The sequence below is a fragment of the Miscanthus floridulus genome, chromosome 19 (genome assembly GCF_019320115.1).
Source record: "Miscanthus floridulus cultivar M001 chromosome 19, ASM1932011v1, whole genome shotgun sequence".
In the NCBI taxonomy this organism is placed as follows: Eukaryota; Viridiplantae; Streptophyta; class Magnoliopsida; order Poales; family Poaceae; genus Miscanthus; species Miscanthus floridulus.
Window position 1 is genome coordinate 30,831,952 of NC_089598.1, and position 15,539 is coordinate 30,847,490.

The window sequence follows — 15,539 nt, forward strand, 5'->3', positions numbered from 1 at the left end:
GAGATGCGTGCTCCTGGAGGCGGCAAGACATGGAAAAGGCCTAAGGTAGATTTTGTCTTGACCCCCAGACAAAAGAGGGAAGTACTCCAATGGATCCAGACATTAATGTTCCCTGATGGGTATGCAGCGAATCTGAGGAGGGGAGTGAACTTAACTACTCTTCGAGTGAACGGGATGAAGAGTCACGACTACCACATATGGATTGAGCGGCTTCTTCCGACGATGGTTCAAGGCTTTGTCCCTGAGCACATATGGACAGTGCTGGCAGAGTTGAGCTACTTCTTCCGCCAGCTCTGTGCCAAGGAGTTATCTCGGACCGTGATTGCTGACTTGGAAAAAGTGGCACCTGTCTTGCTTTGCAAGTTGGAGAAGATCTTTCCACCCGGCTTCTTCAATCCGATGCAGCATCTGATATTGCACCTCCCATATGAGGCACGAATGGGGGGGGGGCGTGCAGGCCTATTGGTGCTATCCAATTGAGAGATGCCTAAAGACACTTCGGAAAAAGTGTAAAAACAAAGGCAAAATTGAGGCTTCCATTGCGAGTGCATTCACTATGGAGGAGGTGTCAAACTTCACAACATTGTATTATTCTAACAACCTTCCAAGTGTGCATAATCCACCTCCTCATTACAATGTTGACAAAAATGCCTCGAGCCTCAGCCTTTTCCGAGGGCAACTTGGAAGAGCAGGTGCATCGACCAATAAGCCCCTGACAAATGTGGAGTGGCACAAAATCATGTTATATGTGCTGACCAACCTTGAAGAGGTGGACCCATATATTGCGTAAGTTCTCAATGGACTTGTTTCAATAATCCCGTACTATTCTACATCCAACCCCCTTGTTTGTCGTTACAGGGAATTCATTCATGAATACTGGCCCCATTCAAGGGAACCAACCCCGCCGGAATGTGATACCCTTCTTTCCAAGGGTGCAGGACAAGGGAGCCCCGATTTTATTTCTTGGTTCAAAACGAAGGTACCATCCAATTTAGCCCCGATTTGTTGTTGCTCGTACGTCCGATTAATATAACGATGTATCCTGCTTGAGCTTGCAGGCCCGAACCGATGCGTCTATCAGTGCCGAGTTGAGACAGGTTGCCAACGGCTGTGACCAAAGGGTCAAGTCATCAGATGCCTACGACGTGAATGGATATCGATTTCACATAGGAAGCTACGAGCGGAGGCGACCCAATCGAAGATCCACAAATAGCGGGGGTTTTACGCCCGGCACTGATGGCATAGACTATTATGGAAGAATTGAAGAAATATACGAACTTTCATTCCGTGGTAGCACAAATCTTTATCCTGTCGTATTCAGATGCCATTGGTTTGATCCGAGAGTAACGAGGAAGACCCCTCATCTTGGTCTAGTCAAAATTCGACAGGATTCCATCTATCTAAGAGACGATGTGTACATTGTGGCGCAACAGGCCACACAGGTTTATTATACGTCATATGCTTGCAAGACTAGACCAGATCTTAGTGGTTGGTTTGTTGTGCACAAGGTCTCACCACACGGCCGACTACCTGTCCCAAATGATGAAGATTACAACTTCAACCCAAGCACGTATGACGGAGAGTTCTATCAAGAAGATGGGCTATAAGGGAGGTTTGAGATAGACTTAACCGGCGAGATAGGAATGGATGTAGACAATGTAATGGTTGATGATGATGACAATGGAGATGAAGTGCGAAATGCAAAGGACTTACAAATGCTTGAGCGATTACGTGTAGGCAATGACAATGAAGACAACATTCCTCCATCGGATAGTGTTGATTATTTCAACATGGTTGATTGTGATGATGAGACTTACGATCCAGCTAATCCCGATCATGAAGATTATTTGTAACATACATGTAATACTTTGTAATGTTGTAATTTTGTTTTGTTTTGTTTATTTTGCATCTATTTCTAATTACTTCTTTCTTCTTTTTAATTGCAGGTGACTGAACAAAAATGCCGGGCGGCCGGTAGAGGAACCTGAGCTCGTTCTACCAAGGAGCCTCTGGTGTAGGAGCCTCCAGCGGAGGGGGCGAGGAGGAGCAGGGGACATCTTCGACGAGGCGGAGGAGCATGAGGACCATGACTAGGAGGAATAGGAGGACCACGCCCGCGGTCCAGCAGCAGCAGCAGCAGGAGGAGGAGGAGCAGGTGCAGCAGGAGGCGGACGGGGAGGAGGAGACGCCGGTCCAGGAGGAGGCGGACGAGGACGAGGATGGGGGCGGGATGGGAGCTACTGCTTCCTCTAGTTCGTTAGGTGTCTACTTGCGAGGACCCTCCACCCTCCCTGACCGACCGCATACTCGTCTACGCCTAGTGATTCGCCTAGAGGGGCAAAGGTAAGTGCCTTTGCATGTTATCACTTTTACTTCATATGCTATGTTCGATATCGAAATAGAGACTAATATGTTTTCTTAATCACTTCTGCAGGGGGTGGGAGATTGTGTCGGGGAACACTGTCTCCCGCCATGTCAATGGCATCCTAGGTCTCCTGTGCAGGAGACACTTCCCTGGCATGGTCATGCATGTCGGGAACCTCGAGCCCGCCTTCACGTTCGGGAGTTCTGGGTAAGTCTTCCTTGCACTACATGGCTCAATACAACGCACTCATTGGACTCTACTTGAAATAACTAATGCATACATCGTGTCTGTATATGCAGGAGTACTTCAAACTTGACGACGGATTCGAGGGCACGGCGGAGGCAGTGGCTAAGCGAGCTTGCAGGAAATGCGTCGTCGACGTCCATCATGAGGCGCGACTCCAGGCCATCATAGATTACTATGGGACGAAGCTCGGACAGAAGGTCACCAAGAAGGACATCCGAGAACAAGACTTGACGCTAACCAAACCCCAGTTCCTTGAGGTAGCTAAAGAACATTAAAATTGGTTCCTTTTGAGATTAAGTACGAATCACTTGTTTTTCTAATATGTCAACTACTTGATGATGTGTAGGTGATTCCTTGGTGGTGCAACGGGTGCCCCGTGGCTTGGGAGAAGATGGTGGACAGGTGGTTAAGCGCGGAGTGGGCCGCTCAGCACGCGGCTGCCCGGTAGCGGCGTTTGTTCATGCTAGGTGTATCACACCATCAAGGCAACCGCAACCTCTCCGGATACGCCCGAGCATGGGTACGTGGTCATGTTTCTATTCTTCTTGCTTTCGTTGAACTCGGCAAATAATTCTAATCATCTTGTTTTCGTTCTTGCAGTCGGCGGCACATCAAGGCCAAGAGTGCTCCAACTTCGCCGCATTTGCCATGGCACACAAGGGCAAGGCGTCGTCCGATGTCTCCTTCAACCCAGACGACCCGGCCGAGGCGTACACAAACTTGAGCGCCTACGAGAAAATCATGGAGTACACGGCGGAGGCAAGGTCGATCCATGGGCCGGAGTACGATCCACGGACCGACAACATTGATGCAAACACCGTCATGAGGATTGGACAAGGCAAGAAGCATGGCCGCTACTAGATTGGCGACAGCGTGATCGACATGGCCTCTACTCCCACTCTCTCCTAGATCTGAGCATAGAGCATGAGCGCCTCCTCACTCCCAGCGATACGCTCACAGCCGAGCATTTCACAGCACCGGGTCGACACACTCTAGGTTATTCATGTTTTACTCGTCATACATTGATCTTTACACAACTCTATTTCCTTTGCATTATTGTAACATTAGCTTTGCAACAATTTGTAGGCCCAGGTGGAAGAAGCAAACAGGAGGGCCCAGGAGCTGGAGCTGGGGTTGGCGGCCGAGCGGGCCACGTGGGAGGCCGACAAACTCACCCAGGAGAAAAGGTTGGCGGACATTATTGCCTGGATGCAAACTACGATGGGTGCTGCTATGCCTCCTGGGTTAATGGGTCCACCTCAGCCTCCTCATTCCGCTACTCTAGTGAGTAATGTCACACATGCACGGAATTGCTACAATCGCTATTCAACTAATCTTGTCTCATGCAATCTCTTCTCCTGTGTGCAGCCTCAGTCGGCGGGTTCGAACAACCCAGCTCAGGGCACTCCGAACCAGCAGATGTTTCCTTCCCCATCGTCAGCAGGATGGCCACATCAAGGGCCGCTTAAGTGAGTAGCGCTTGTAGTTTCATGTCTTGTTCTCTTCGCAATGGATTTCTATCCGAGACAATGTTGTTGTCATGCATGTGTTATTGTGACATGTGGTGATGGATTTGAACTACTTGTTGAATGATGTGGAATCCTATCGAATAATGGATGGAATTACTGTGACATGTGGTGAACGGATGTGATTCATGTGGTATGTGTGATGGATTGTGACATATAAGGTGCTGGATGTGGTATATATGTGATGGATGTGATATATATGCCATATGTTGTGTTTGTAGTGATCGAAAGCAAAAAACAAAAAAAAACAAAAATTTTTGGTCACTTTGCCAAGTGTAACACTCGGCAAAGAGCCTTTGCCGAGCACCTTTTGCCCTGGCACTCGGCAAAGCTGCCAAAAAAATGTGCTACCAGGTCTCTTTGCCGAGTGCCAGGCCGAGTGCCAGTACCCTGGCACTCGGCAAAGCTGTGTACACTACCATGTGTTTCCCAGCTTTGCCGAGTGCTAGGACTCTGGCACTCGCAAAGAATTTTCCAAAAAAAAATATTTTTTTCTTTGCCGAGTGCCGTCCCAGCTAGGCACTCGGCAAAGGATTTTTCAAAAAAAAATATTTTTTTCTTTGCCGAGTGCCGGGTCAGGAAGGCACTCGGCAAAGGATTTTTCAAAAAAAAAATTTCTTTGCCGAGTGCCGGGTCAGGAAGGCACTCGGCAAAGGATTTTTCAAAAAAAGGGAAAAGCTTTGCCGAGTGCCTTCCTGACCCGGCACTCGGCAAAGACGCCGTCAATGGCTGACGGCCAATTTTCTTTGCTGAGTGCCATCCTGGCACTCGGCAAAGCCTTTGCCGAGTGCCCAACAAACGGCACTCAGCAAAGAACCCTTCACCGGATGCGGCTTTGCCGTTTGCTCTTTGCCGAGTGTGGCACTCGACAAAGCCTTTTCCGAGTGCAATAGGGCCTTTGCCGAGTGTCCCAGGCACTCGGCAAAGAGCGCGTCTCTAGTAGTGCGACGATGGGGTTGCGGCTGCTGGCGTGGGTCCAAGGTAGGTCAGCTCTCCCCATCTCCCTCTCTTTTTCTCTCTTCATCTCCCTCACTCTCTCCCTCGCCGGTGATCAGATTCACGACGGCGGCGGGCGGATCCGGTGGGGAGCAGCAGCGTGGAGGACCTCATCGACCCATAGTTGCCGGAGCCCGATAGACCACCACGGTCGGATGTCACCATGGAGAGGTGCATGTCGGCACTGGAGAACTTCAAGCAATACGCTCATGGCGTCGCTTGTTCTGCCGCGGGCCATGCACTAGCGGTTGTCCAGTCAGTCTACCCCTCGGTGAAGCTCAAACGAATCGATGATGGCTTTGCCCGAAATCTGAGTGACGAGCAAATCACCGCGCTAGAGGAGGAGGTGTCCAATTCGGTGATCAAACTGGCGGATGACTTGGATCTGTTCGGCGATGCTGGTCATGACATGTAACAGATTTGTCTACGTTATGTTTAACGTGTATAAAGTGTTAATATTTAATATTAACGTTGCACTATCATTTTGTTCTTTATCTTGTCATCAACCCCAGTTATCCCACACCCCATGGCGTAAAGAGCTTAGCTCTTGTGCACGCGTAGGAGCATAGGCATCACCGATAAGCCGCTGTCGACCATCCATGACGTGGAGCGCTACTGCTCATGCATGTTTAGGTGCTAAGTCGAGGACAGGGCTACTTTTGGATAACACAAATGAGAACATGGCTGGTCAGTGATGTGAATGGCGATAGTATGCATCATCTTAAAGATGTTTAGCATGGAGAAATAAGAAATTTGAGAAAAATTATAGAAAACAAATGGAGAAAACATAACGGATAAAATCATTATTGAAATGCATATATACATAAAAAGGTACATATCTTTTGCAGGATGACTCAAGGATAGAAACGCCTAAGGTGTTCAATGTGCCAGGAATTGGGGATGTCGATGCCGTCTTGATCACAGAGCCTATATGACCCTAGCCAGGTCGTAGCCTTTACGTCGTATGGACCTTCTTGGAGCCAACGATGCAAGCCTCCATTCTTGCTAAGATGTCCATCGCTTCGGTGATGGCGAGTCCTTCTCTTTCACAGTCATAGGCGGTGGAGACGTTGGCACACAAGGTGAGAACACCCTGCTCCGTCGGGATCTTCAACACCAGGTAGACATAATGGGGCACGGCCATGAACTTGGCGAGAGCTGGTCGGCCAAGGATGGCGTGGTAGGTGGTGTCCAAGTCTGCCACAAAGAAGTTCACGTACTTAGTACGGAAGTGGTCGGCGGTGCCAAACTGGACTAGCAAGGTGATCTATCCCAAAGGTTGGGACGCTCTACCAGGTACAATCCCCTAGAATGGAGAATCAACAGGGGCGAGATCATCCTTTGTGATACCTAACTCAGTTAGGGATCCAGCGAAGAGGATGTTGAGGGCACTCCCGCCGTCGATGAGGACCTTCTTGAACCGCACGTTGTGGATGGTTGGATCTAGCACGAGTGGGAAATGCCCTGGGTATGGGATATCTGCCCACTGGTCGGCCCTACTGAAGGTGATAGGGTACTCCGACTAGTCTAGATATTTAGGATCGGCGATCGTGTCGTACTTGGTGATCGACATGACCAGCCGAGCGGTGAATTTCTGCTGGCGTTTGCTCTTGGAGGCGACGTACCCTCCAAAGATTGTGGTGATGGTCTTGTTGGCATCTTAGAAAGTGGGTCGTGTGTCCTTAGGACGCTCCTCCCCCTTGCCGTCATCTGACTCATCGTCCTTACGCCACTGCCATTTCTACTCCTCATTGCGGAAAGCTTTGGCCATGCCATAGCATTGCCGCATGGTGTGCTTGCTGTCCTTGTGAATTGGGCACGAACCGTCAAGGAGCTTTTCGTAGGCAGCATTGAAATTGCACTTAGCGTGTGGCCGCTCTACATTGTTGATGAAGTTTTCTGGTCGACGACGACATGGCTATGCAGCCCTTGATCCCTCTAGCCGATCATTATGACGGCGTTCACGATCGTCATAGCGCTTGTCGCGATCTTCATAACGCTGTTCTTCGTGGTGATCATCATCACGACGTGGGTGGCGATCCGAGCAGGAAGCACGAGCAACGTCGTCCTTGAATTGCCGATCAGCTTCTTTAGAGTCTACGTATGAGTTTACAACCTTGAGGAGTTCACCGATAGTCTGGAGCCTCTTGCGTTAAAGCTTGGAGCGCAACTCCTGATGGTGATGGAGTCCTCTGGTGAAAGCGGAGATGGCCTCACTATCCCCAATGTTGGGGATGGTGTTCCTCGTTTCTGAGAAACGCCTGATGTGGCTTCGCAAAGGTTCCCCAGACATCTGATGGAGTTTCTCCAGATCATACTTCATGCCAGGCTGCTGACACGTTGCCATGTAATTCTCGATAAAAACTCTCTTAAGATCATCCCAAGATTTGATGGAGTCCTCCCCCAAGCTCATAAGCCAATTATTGGCAGATTGGGAGAGAATAACAGGCAGATAGTTTGCCATTACGTCGTTGTTTCCCCCGACGGCACGTACGGCGATCTCATAGAGCTGCATCCACTGCTCGGGATTATCCTTGCTGTCGTAGGGATCAACCCCGAAGACCCTGAAGCCTATGGGCCACTCTGCAGCTCGTAGCCTTGCTGTGAAGGGGCGAGGTCCCATCGGCTCAACAGCGGGGAGTGGTCGAAGGCCGACGAGGTTGCCGTGTTGGTCGTCGTACTGCTGTTGGCGTTGGAGTTCTGCCTGATGCCGCTGGGCATGACTATTCTCTATGCGATTGCGGGCATCGAGATTGGCATTGATACGGTCGTGGGTGTCACCGCGTAGGGGTTGATTAACCTCCTGGTTGGCGTCATGAGCTAGTCGGCCACGCTGATTTTGTGGTCCTTGTGATCCAGGGTTGATGGCAACATTGCCCTGGACCCCCCTTGGATGATCTGGTCGCTATGATAATGGCTTCCCCCCGTGTGGCGAGAGCCACGGGGGTTTCGACTGCGAGCCGATGCGGTCGAAAAAGATGGAACTGGGTTCAGGATGTCGTTGACCTGGACCTGAGCTGCTTTAAGCAGCGCTTGAATCTTGAGTACCTCTGGTGTTGGTGGGAGTCTAGCCAGCTCATGGGTGGCCACAACCAGATTGACGCTCGACGTCTGCTCCACTTGCTGGTTGTCCACCATGAGGAACTCTTGTTGGAGATTACGAGCGAGAGGCGGCAGGCCACCTCTGGCGGCTTGGGCGGTGTTTTCTGCTTCTTCATTATGACGTCGTTGACGATCAATGTTCCTGGCTTTGTGCTCACGGCGCTGGACACTGGTTTATCCATCGATAGCAACGCTGTCGTGGCTAACCATGAAAAGCTCTCTCCCAAAGCCTAGAGGGAAAGGTGGGCAGCTGCTGGTAGAGCCCTCGGAATATGGCTCGGGGCTTTCCTCTAGGATTGTATGGAGCATTTCATCCAAAAGCTACCGGATTTGCACCATGTTTATCGTTGGCGCAGGCTGGTTGGCCTCAAGGAGGTCGATCTGGTAGAGGTTGTTGACGTAGCTACGCTTGGTGTGGTCGGCGAAAAGATAGTGTAGGGCGTCCCGACAGATCGGATCCGCACCCACTAGCCCAAAAGAATAGGGCTTCGACATGCTCTCCGTCGGGGCGGGGAGTGGTCGGCGTTGAACGATACGCCCTTCCAGAGTCGTCGTGATCACCAAATCTTCATCTTGCCACCTCAGACGACGTGCACGAGCAGGGTGCTCGGCATTAGTGGCATGGTGACCTTGGAGTGCAGGAACTTCTTCGCTCGCTCTAGATTGATCTAAGACCGAATCCACGAGGAGTTGGCATTCCTCTAAGCGGTCTGTGACCTGATCGATGGATGCGATCAGATCGTCATTGCTAATGAATCTCCTAACCCAGCGGCGAGGCGTCGAGATCGGAGATGTCGTTGTAGATGTTGGCACGATCAGCGCAAGGTGATTCTGCACCGCCTCCATGATTTCCTCGACGCCGTCGGCGCCGATGACCTAGGTCATAGATCTGACCATGAAGGTCTGACCTGGCTCTGGAAGGATCATGGAGCTCGGGAAGCAAACCATCTGGCTCGCCATGGAATCAGCATGCACACCCCCTACCTGGCGCGCCACTGTCGACGAAATCTAGTCGGCAGTCTACCGAGGGGTATACCCACGGTAGTAGATGATTGGTGGAGGTGCACGTAATAGGAGCCAGATGGTGACACAAGCATAGAGACAAGCGATTTAGACATGTTCAGGCCGTCTGATCGACGTAATACCATACGTCCTATGTCTTTGGTGGATTGTATTGAATATGAGATGAATTCGATGGGGTCCCTATCCGCCTTATATAGTCTAGGGGGTAGGGTTACAAGTCAGTTTAGGCCTAGATCTATTCGGCTATATGGTAAGTATTTACAAGGAATACGATATCTATCATATCCGAAAAGATCTTCCTTCATCGCCAATATGTCTTCTGATTGTCTTGCGGTGCACGCCGACCAGAGTCGAACGCCGTAGACCTTGATCCTATGGGCTGGACCTCCCCTGGTGGTACGGCCCATGTCCATTGCCGTAGGTACCATCTCCTGATTTTTTTTGTTCTAAATTCTGATTAGAGCTGCCACGAGATGTCTGCTGGTGGTGGAGAATGTTAGCGCTGGAGAAGTTGCTGGGTAAGTACCGTTAGAGCCACTGAACATTCCCAAGCCTTTTATATATTGGAGGCTACACCTTTGATATTCCAGTCCAAATCTTCTCAATATAGGATAAACATCACAGTGACACACTTTCTTATATTTTTAGGAACACAATATGGTGAGTCCCATACAAAGTAAGAAGGAAGTTCAGTAACGAGTTCTTGCAGTGATGAGGCCATAACGGGGGTATGTCAGCAGTGTCATGTACTCATGTAATAGTTTAGAATGACTACTCTAAATGGTTTCATGGACCTTTGATGCCTACATTTTTTTGAAAGGATGACAAAAGCTATCACAATTTTATTAGAAGAGATCGGTATATTTCAAAAATAATGATGTTACAACTACAGCGCAACCATATCTAGCTTTGGTGACACATTTGGATCTAGTGAACCTGCACATCATGATGCCTGTTTTTGGAGAGTTGTTATGTTTTTGTGTTATTAGTATTTCCTAGCAAAAGTAAATGCAAATCTATTCAAAAAAAATTTAGATGTAGGTGCTTGGAGGTGGACTAGTCTCATGGATTACCTCTGCATCTTGTTGTTTTTCTTCTGACGTTGATGTCCTTTTCCTTTGGTCTTCATCGGCTTACTCTTGTCTTCTATGCCCAAGCCGTTGCCACCGTCATCTACGTTGCTGTGAATGTGGTCTGTCTTGGACGCTGGTTTTCTTTCTTTCTTGTCCATCAGGTGGTGTACCTGTGCTGTATGTATGCTGGATGTGTTGTCATTCGGCTGTCATTGGGCAGTTTATTATTTTCTAGAAGATAACAGCCGTAAAAATCTTCCAGAAGATAACAACTATAAAAATCTTTCGGATTTTGTGTCATGTGACAGTACATGTGTGTAGCACCCGATTTTATGAACAAAACTAGATACGCACCATATGTCAGCCCAGGAAGTCAAATCTTACATATAGCTACAAATAAGGGTAATATCGAAAGACAATGCTCCAAATATAACATACTTAGTATAAAGGATATAACCTTAGACAGCAAACAGCGGAAAGACAACTCCGATCTTCGGGTGAAGACTTTAATCCACAGGGACAACTAACTTGTTGATCACAAGTCTAACTTCTCCAGACTAGCAATCTGGTACCAATTCGAGATTTTTTCAAAGATTTAAAAAGTAAAACAAGCGTAAGTACATGTCGTACTCAACAAATATAACATGTGGTTCATGAGGCTCAAAAAACTGACACTGGTTAACTGCAATTAGCTTTTAATGAGTCATCTTTTAGCAATTGGGTGGTAACAAGTTTATCCACAAGCCCACATAAACACATGATCAGGTAAACATGAATAATAAATAGCATAAACAGTAATCATTAGTGAGCATCTTCATCAAAAGTATCATCAGTGTTCATCATTTATTTCGTAAGGGTCCAAGGCCGCTCGTGATCGTGAGCACGACTGATATACCAGTTTTACACTTTGCAGAGGTTGTACACTTTCACTTTGAGTCATGATTTACCCTTTTATCCGAGGCGGCCAACCTCTTTACCCACTACCAAGAAAGATCGGCAGGGTTCACTATGAAGCCTTTCAAAGGTTCGTCTAACAAGTTAGGGCCGCTAAGGTTTCTCCATCAATAAGCCCCCTCCAAGGAGTGACTAACAAAATACCAAGAAACCAAAGTGCACCCTCTGGGTAGGCCGAGATCATACCTGTTAGAGCCCCTCTTGCGCCATATAGGTAACCACTAACAAGCTAGAAAAAGTCCTCATACTGAGCTAAAGCCAGAGCTATGTAACCCTCATAGCTGTACTATAAGTTCTAGATGTTCGCTTACAGATAAGTCCTTAGGGAGGGGAATCTAGAGCACCATAAAATAGCCCAATGCTCTAGCCCCTTGTTCCATATTGCTAAAAAGCATCTTTTAATATTTATTGTATATACCATTAGTCAAGTTACAAGATCATAGCTTTAGTTGAGCACTAGCATCATACTATCCAATGCAATAACCCATAGGAATCAAGGAATCCAGGATATCAAATAGCTAGAAAAATTACTACGGTTGCCAAGGTAGACACATGCATATGATTAAAATGATATTAAGGTGAATAGGACAAGGAAGATCGCATGCTATACTTGCCTTAAACTCAGATCCTTCTTCTATTGAGTTGTAACCTTCAAAGGACTTCTTCTACATCACCAACTTCTTTTATATCACCAACGCAAAGCTCACCGACTGGACATGATCATAAAGCACCACACAAGCATCCATGCAATCATATATGAAGCAAACAATAGATCTAAATTAGAACAGTACATCAAACATAAAATCAAGATGAAAAGTTTGTAAAACGAATATACGTCTCGCTATGAACACACAGATGTGAAAAGTACTCTAATCAGAGCTATAATAAAAAAATTATGAATTAAACAAGATTTCTTTTAATAAAATAATAGATTAAATCTAACCTCGAATTTCAAAAGTTGAAAATATATTTAACAGCAGGATGAACATGTAGATTACTCACTTACGAATCTAACGCAACTTGAATGGATCAAAACGGAGTTAAAACATAGATTTTATGGCCTAAATAAGACTAGTGGCAAAACTGTAAATAAATGAAAGCGTATTTTGTATCTAACCGAAGAAACTGCGTTTTCAAAAGAAGAAAACGTATTCTGAAAGTGCGCCATGGACTGTGGGTTATATTACTCGAAACTATAGGGGCTCTTTTGCAAATAAACCCGGTGAAGGGGTACGGGCGATCTTGGACCGTTGGATTGAATCTGGACGGCCCAGATTAGAAAGGAGGGGGAGAGAGTCACCGGCTGAAGAAGAAAACCGACGCGGCAGAGCTTCATTACCGGCGACGAGAAGCTCCCTAGAGCGCTCGGTTTAGGCCCTAGAGGCCACGGTTTGATGAGTCGAGAGCACAGGGAATGAGGAGAATACAACGAACTCACCTAGGGCTTTCTTGCGGTCGACGGCGGGTCTACGGCGTCCGACAGCGCGGCGGCGACGATGACGGCGAGAGAAGGAGGAGAAAAATATAATTTACTACACGATGGATTTCCCAAACTAGGGGCTCCCTTACGGTAGTTTTGGTGTACTTTGCCCAATGGATTGGCACATATTTATAGGGAGAAAAACTCCCAACATCTATATCAACTAGCAATATGGTACTAATTGATGTTACACCATCTACATTTACTAATGGACCTAAATAATCATTAAAGCCCATTAGTAAATAAATGCATGGGCCTTTAAGATTTATTAGGATTATTGCACGTGGGCTTTGAGAGTTGGTTGGAAAATGAGATATATTATTTATTTTCATAATTAATTAATTTCACGAATAAAATAATTCTAGAAAAGTCCAGAATTGATATTTAAGCCACGAAAAATACTCCCAGACCTCCGAAAATTTGGGGAAAATTCACAGAGACACTTTGAAATATGATGAACCCAAATAAAGTATTTGGAGCTCATGAAAAGATTGTTGGGAACTTGGAACATAAATATTAAGGTGAAGGAGGTAGAAATTAAATTCCAGAAAGAAGCTGGAAAATTCTTAGAGATAGATATTCGTCTCCTAAATGTATTTTAAAAAAACACAAGGTGCGATGGGCATGAATGCAACAAACACATTTCTACCTTAAGATAAATTTTAATCTAATGAAATTTTATTATTTCCCCATGTTTTCATGAGCATAAAAATACAAAATTAAATCATTTTAGCTCTATTGCAAGAGAAGCAAATTTTAGGGTGTTACAGTGTGCTGCTTTTTTCAATTTGTTTAGTTGTTTTGTATCATGTGACGTGTCAACTACTGATTTGTTGAAAATGTGGAAGATAACAAACAGCAAAATCTGCCATGAGATGTGTATTCAGTCCCTTTGGTTAAACTACATGATATCGGGGACTCCTAGGTGCCGACCTGGGTGACAGATATCCCACGCCGACCCCCTCTCCACACGCGTTTCGTGGGCCAAATTTAATTGTCTTGGGCCTTTACGAGTTGTTTCTCGCATAACGCGCTGGCAAGCCAAGCAAGAGCCATGCACTACAACCAATAGCGCTGGCGTTAGCATATCCCATGTTTTTTGAAGTAAAAAAAGTCGTAACTCCTAAACTAAGTATCCTAATTAAAATCTGATTACACCATCGTATTGCAATAAACTATTCAAAATAAGACCCCACATGGATATATTTCAATAAAAAAATTTAACGAACATTTATCTCATGATGAATATGTATTTAAAGATAGTCATCGAACATCACATTAACACTACGCGAACATCACAAAAAAATAGCACAGAACATCATATGTATACTACGTGAATATCACGTATATAATAAAATATAAAAGTAAAAAAATAAAAAATAAAATAAAATTAGTGAAGTAATTAATTATAATCAAATAAAAAGAAAAAAAGATGCTATCGCATATTACAAAATATATCGTAGAACATCACAATAACATTAAACAAACATAACTAAATATAGCATAGCACATCATATGTATACTACGTAAACATCACAAATATTAAAAAATATATAAAAAAATAATAAAATTAGTGAAGTAACTAATTAGAGTAAAAAAAGAAGAAAAAGTGCTTCCGAATATCACAAAATATATCCTAGAACATCAATGTATGCTTACTGAATATCACAAAATACATCATATAACATCACATTAACACTACACAACATCATAAAATATAGCATAGAACATCATATGTATACTACATGAACAATACAAAAATATCATGAAATGTAAAATAAAATAATAAAATCAGTGAATTAATTAATTAGAGTCAAATGAAAGAAGAAAAAAGCTACCGAACATCATAAAATATATCCTAACACATCAATGTTTGCTTGCTGAACATCATAAAATACATCGTATAACATTACATGTATACTACATGAACATCTCTTATATCTATAAATAAAAAAAGTGAAACATACAATTATAAATAAAAGAAAAGAAATAAAACTAAAAAATAAAAAACCAAAATACAAAATGAAATAAATAAAATTATTAACTCTATCAAAAAAAATAAAAATGTATACACGTTAAAAAAATAAAAAGATAAGAAAAAAGAAAAATAAAAAACTAAATAGAAGCAAGGAAAGAAAAAACAAAAAATAAAAGAAAATAAAAATTAATAAAGTAAAATAAAAATAATAAAAGAATAAAGAAAATAAAAAAATGACAAAAGTCTAGGGAAAGAAAAAGAAAATAAATGAATGAAAGAAAAGAAAAATAAAAGGAAACATACAATAAAAAATAGAAAAAGGAAACAAAAGTCTAGAGAAAGAAAAAGAAAAGGAAAATAAATGAATGAAAGGAAAGAAAAAAAAATAAAAGGAAACATACAATAAAAAGGAAAATAGAAAAAGGAAACAAAAAGAATAATTAAAGAGCACCAAAAAAGAAAAAGAAAAAAAGAAAGGAAAGAAAGAAGAAATAGAAGAAAAGAAAGAAAAATAAAAAAGAATAAAGATGACAAGAATAATAGAACACAACAAAAAAGTAAAAGCGAAAACAGAAAGGAAAAAGAAATAGTAGAAAGAAAAGAAAAAGGAAAAGGAAATATAAAAAAAGAGAAAAACTCACCTACGGACGGAACCTAGACCACACGATCGAGTGCTCCGAAGCGCGACAGTCATCGCTGCGGGTGGAATTGTGGGCTAAAACTGCTGTTGGGCCAAACTAAAGCCAGGAAATAATATGAGGGAGGGGGGTCAGCGCGGGGCTGCCGTCCGTCAGGA